This window comes from Chanos chanos, chromosome 6 (genome assembly GCF_902362185.1).
Source record: "Chanos chanos chromosome 6, fChaCha1.1, whole genome shotgun sequence".
Taxonomy (NCBI): Eukaryota; Metazoa; Chordata; class Actinopteri; order Gonorynchiformes; family Chanidae; genus Chanos; species Chanos chanos.
In genome coordinates, this window is record NC_044500.1 from 49,935,663 (window position 1) to 49,942,057 (window position 6,395).

Here is a 6,395-nt window from a genome sequence, read left to right on the forward strand (position 1 = left end):
GTACCTATTAATGAGAGGGGTAAGGAGGACCAAGTCTCTAAATTAGATTGAGATTTAACAGGCAAAGTGAGTCGAAGTTGTCTGCAAAAAATTCTGTCTGCAAATTGAAAGTTTCAAGGTACAGCTAAAGATTTGTTGACTTTAACTTTATACTTGGAGAGAGAGACGGTTAATTCTGGTTGGCAGAGAATCTCTAGGCGCGGTAATGAAGAGACAGACAGCATGTGTGCACTTTAGCATCATCCCTAATGAAATCTGCAAAACGTTCTAAAGAGAAAGCGTTAGTCTCATCCATCAGTGGTTACCGTGGCAGCAGTGCAGAGCTTTGATCCAAGTTATGAAGCAAGTGCCCAAATCAGATTTTTTAAAATGGGAAATAAATACTGGCATGTGATTATTTCAGCATCCATATTCACCAGACACTTCCTCTGCTTTGAAACCAGAATTTAGAGCTGTCTGTCTCGGATAGGAGGGCAAACCGTGAGCGACCTCGTCTGTCTTGGACAGGAGGAGAAACTGAGTGAGTTAAAATGAGTCCAGTTCTGATGAGCAGAAATTGAGAGTAGAAGTCATAAAAAGATTTATTGAACTAAAGAGAACTGTAATCACTATATTCTCTCTCAGCCTGGGGTGCACATTGTTCTTCTCTTTAGACTGTAAGAGAGCACTCTGCTTTCTCTACTGACATATTCATAAAACTCCAGAAATGACTACCCAATATGTTCCTGCTATTCTGCTGCTTTTTTCAAAACAAACAAAAAAAACCTTATGTTTCTTTTTTTCGTGAAATCGGCAAATAAAATTATCTGGTCCGGTGCTGTATTGTGCAGATGGTCAGCACGGCCAGAAGAAGCATTGCACAGAGTTAGTGATCCATTCACTAACCATTCACAGAAACTCTCATCCTCTACCAGTGATCTTGCATTTGAGTAAAATAATTACTAGACAGACATAGGTGTGACCGAGGAGTAAGATTTGGCCAATATCTAAAAGAATACATTTAGGATTTTGGAATAAAACAACAATCAAGCCAAAAGCAGAGTTCTGGGAGAAAGAGTAGAAAGTGTAGTTCCCCCTGTACATCAGCCAAACCTGCGACTGTGTGCCATTCCTGCTGCTTTGAGATCTCTCCAGTGAAGTCAGAGTTTAATTTCTGTCACCTGAAATGATACAAAATGGTTATGAAAAAATAAACCGTGTTTGAGATAAAATTGGGCATTTTCAGGAATCAAAGTTTGGAGCAGAAACGTTTAAAATGGTCAGTGGCATTCCAAGTGAAGTACCCTTCACAAATACATGTGTTGACTCAGGGGCAAAGATGGAACAAGACCAAACAGAAAGGGACGTGTGATATGTGCATGTCTGTGATATTCGTATGTGTGTGATATGTGCATGTCTGTGATATGTGCATGTCTGTGATATTCGTATGTGTGTGATATGTGCATGTCTGTGATATGTGCATGTCTGTGATATTCGTATGTGTGTGATGTATGATAACAACAGCAACAACAACAACAATAATAATAATAATAATAACAATACCTTAGTTATATAGCACGGTTCATACAAAGAATGCAGCTCAAAGTGCTTTTACATTTCAGCATGTGACAGAGGAAAACATATAATAGTAATAAACAGACCACACAATCCAAAGGGAATAAAACAGTCAGGATCATCTCAGTTAAAGAATAAAACAGTTAGGATCATCTCAGTTACAGAATAAAACAGTCAGGATCATCTAAAGTAAAGAATAAAACAGTCAGGATCATCTCAGTTAAAGAATAAAACAGTCAGGATCATCTGAAGTAAAGAATAAAACAGTCAGGATCATCTCAGTTACAGAATAAAACAGTCAGGATCATCTCAGTTACAGAATAAAACAGTCAGGATCATCTCAGTTACAGAATAAAACAGGATCATCTCAGTTACAGAATAAAACAGTTAGGATCATCTCAGTGACAGAATAAAACAGTTAGGATCATCTCAGTTAAAGAATAAAACAGTCAGGATCATCTCAGTGACAGAATAAAACAGGATCATCTCAGTTACAGAATAAAACAGTCAGGATCATCTCAGTGACAGAATAAAACATTCAGAATCATCTCAGTTACAGAATAAAACAGTCAGGATCATCTAAAGTAAAGAATAAAACAGTCAGGATCATCTCAGTTAAAGGATAAAACAGTCAGGATCATCTCAGTTACAGAATAAAACAGTCAGGATCATCTCAGTGACAGAATAAAACAGGATCATCTCAGTGACAGAATAAAACAGTCAGGATCATCTCAGTTACAGAATAAAACAGTCAGGATCATCTCAGTGACAGAATAAAACAGTCAGGATCATCTCAGTTACAGAATAAAACAGTCAGGATCATCTCAGTGACAGAATAAAACAGTCAGGATCATCTCAGTTACAGAATAAAACAGGATCATCTCAGTTACAGAATAAAACAGTTAGGATCATCTCAGTGACAGAATAAAACAGTCAGGATCATCTCAGTGACAGAATAAAACAGGATCATCTCAGTTACAGAATAAAACAGTCAGGATCATCTCAGTGACAGAATAAAACATTCAGAATCATCTCAGTTACAGAATAAAACAGTCAGGATCATCTAAAGTAAAGAATAAAACAGTCAGGATCATCTAAAGTAAAGAATAAAACAGTCAGGATCATCTCAGTTACAGAATAAAACAGTCAGGATCATCTCAGTTACAGAATAAAACAGTCAGGATCATCTCAATGACAGAATAAAACAGTCAGGATCATCTAAAGTAAAGAATAAAACAGTCAGGATCATCTAAAGTAAAGAATAAAACAGTCAGGATCATCTCAGTGACAGAATAAAACAGGATCATCTCAGTGACAGAATAAAACAGTCAGGATCATCTCAGTTACAGAATAAAACAGTCAGGATCATCTCAGTTACAGAATAAAACAGGATCATCTCAGTTACAGAATAAAACAGTCAGGATCATCTCAGTGACAGAATAAAACATTCAGAATCATATCAGTTACAGAATAAAACAGTCAGGATCATCTAAAGTAAAGAATAAAACAGTCAGGATCATCTCAGTTACAGAATAAAACAGTCAGGATCATCTCAGTTAAAGAATAAAACAGTCAGGATCATCTCAGTTACAGAATAAAACATTCAGAATCATCTCAGTTACAGAATAAAACAGTCAGGATCATCTCAGTTACAAAATAAAACAGTCAGGATCATCTCAGTTACAGAATAAAACAGTCAGGATCATCTCAGTGACAGAATAAAACAGTCAGGATCATCTCAGTTACAGAATAAAACAGTCAGGATCATCTAAAGTAAAGAATAAAACAGTCAGGACCATCTCAGTTAAAGGATAAAACAGTCAGGATCATCTCAGTTACAGATTAAAACAGTCAGGATCATCTCAGTGACAAAATAAAACAGTCAGGGTCATCTAAAGTAAAGAATAAAACAGTCAGGATCATCTCAGTGACAGAATAAAACAGTCAGGATCATCTCAGTTACAGAATAAAACAGTCAGGATCATCTAAAGTAAAGAATAAAACAGTCAGGATCATCTCAGTTAAAGGATAAAACAGTCAGGATCATCTCAGTTACAGATTAAAACAGTCAGGATCATCTCAGTGACAAAATAAAACAGTCAGGGTCATCTAAAGTAAAGAATAAAACAGTCAGGATCATCTCAGTGACAGAATAAAACAGTCAGGATCAATCTCAGTGACAGAATAAAACAGTCAGGATCATCTAAAGTAAAGAATAAAACAGTCAGGATCATCTAAAGTAAAGAATAAAACAGTCAGGATCATCTCAGTTACAGAATAAAACAGTCAGGATCATCTAAAGTAAAGAATAAAACAGTCAGGATCATCTCAGTTAAAGGATAAAACAGTCAGGATCATCTCAGTTACAGATTAAAACAGTCAGGATCATCTCAGTGACAAAATAAAACAGTCAGGATCATCTCAGTGACAGAATAAAACAGTCAGGATCATCTCAGTGACAGAATAAAACAGTCAGGATCATCTAAAGTAAAGAATAAAACAGTCAGGATCATCTCAGTTACAGAATAAAACAGTCAGGATCATCTCAGTTACAGAATAAAACAGTCAGGATCATCTCAGTTACAGAATAAAACAGTCAGGATCATCTAAAGTAAAGAATAAAACAGTCAGGACCATCTCAGTTAAAGGATAAAACAGTCAGGATCATCTCAGTTACAGATTAAAACAGTCAGGATCATCTCAGTGACAAAATAAAACAGTCAGGATCATCTAAAGTAAAGAATAAAACAGTCAGGATCATCTCAGTGACAGAATAAAACAGTCAGGATCATCTCAGTGACAGAATAAAACAGTCAGGATCATCTCAGTGACAGAATAAAACAGTCAGGATCATCTAAAGTAAAGAATAAAACAGTCAGGATCATCTCAGTTACAGAATAAAACAGTCAGGATCATCTCAGTTACAGAATAAAACAGTCAGGATCATCTCAGTGACAGAATAAAACAGTCAGGGTCATCTAAAGTAAAGAATAAAACAGGATCATCTCAGTTACAGATTAAAACAGTCAGGATCATCTCAGTGACAGAATAAAACAGTCAGGGTCATCTAAAGTAAAGAATAAAACAGTCAGGATCATCTCAGTGACAGAATAAAACAGTTAGGATCATCTCAGTGACAGAATAAAACAGTCAGGATCATCTAAAGTAAAGAATAAAACAGTCAGGATCATCTCAGTTACAGAATAAAACAGTCAGGATCATCTCAGTTACAGAATAAAACAGTCAGGATCATCTCAGTTAAAGAATAAAACAGTCAGGATCATCTCAGTTACAGAATAAAACAGGATCATCTAAAGTAAAGAATAAAACAGTCAGGATCATCTCAGTTACAGAATAAAACAGTCAGGATCATCTAAAGTAAAGAATAAAACAGTCAGGATCATCTCAGTGACAAAATAAAACAGTCAGGATCATCTCAGTTACAGAATAAAACAGTCAGGATCATCTAAAGTAAAGAATAAAACAGTCAGGATCATCTAAAGTAAAGAATAAAACAGTCAGGATCATCTCAGTTACAGAATAAAACAGTCAGGATCATCTCAGTTACAGAATAAAACAGTCAGGATCATCTAAAGTAAAGAATAAAACAGTTTAATAAAAATAATTAAAAGAATGGATAAGATACATATATCACACACATACACATATCACACACATACAGGTATAACACACATACAAGTATCACTCACATACACATGCAGGTATCACACACATACATATACATATACACATATCATACTTTGGCATTATTTCTTAGGTAGAGGAAGGCTGCTTTGGTTACCTTTTGCTTATGTGGATCTGAAACTTAAATCTGAGTCTAAAATAACACCCAGACTTGTAACTTCCAGTTTATTTTGATGACCTAAGTATCCTAGCCTGTTAGAAAGTGCATCTCTTTTGGCTTTGGGGCCAACTAATGGTATTTCTGTCTTACCTTCGTTCAGCTTCCAAAAATGATTACTCACCCATTGAATGATTGCAGAGAGGCAGGTAGTCAGGGAGCATAATGCATTCATGTCATTTGGCTCAACGGAAATGTAGAACTGTGTATCATCAGCGCAGCTATGGAAGTCAACATCAGGTTCCCTGATGATATTACCTAGGGTTAGGGTGAGGGTTAGGGTTAGGGTTAGGGTTAGGGTTAGGGTTAGGGTTAGGGTGAGGGTTAGGGTTAGGGTGAGGGTGAGGGTGAGGGTTAGGGTGAGGGTGAGGGTGAGGGTTAGGGTTAGGGTGAGGGTTAGGGTGAGGGTGAGGGTTAGGGTCAGGGTTAGGGTTAGGGTGAGGGTTAGGGTTGGGGTTAACTCTGAGAGAAGAAGGACTGAGACCTTGTTTGCTGCAGCACTGAGTCTAAGATCATTGACTATTTTTGTTACAACAGTGTCTATACTGTGACTGGATTTAAAACCTGACTGGAACTTCTCTAAAATATTGTTGTTATTTAAAAAGTTGTTTGGCTGTATCTTGCTCATGAGGGGTCAGTTGGAAATAGGTAGAAATATGCTCCTTCAGAATGCTGTGGTAGATTTCTAGTTTAGTTTTTCCTCCATGCCCGCTCAGCTGTTCTACACAGTCTCTTAAGCTCACGGACAGTGTTATTTATCCATGGCGATATTTTATTCTGTGATCTCTTTTTCATCTTAACTGGCACAACATTGTCCAATGTGTTTCTTGAGTTGCTATTTAAGGCATCAACCATTTCATTTAATGAACAGTGTGCATTACATGGATCAAAAGAGTTCACTCTGCAGTGGCATCCAAGTACTGTTATGAGTTCTCTTTTGTTACGAGACATATTTAACAGAGCCTCAAAGAACACACAG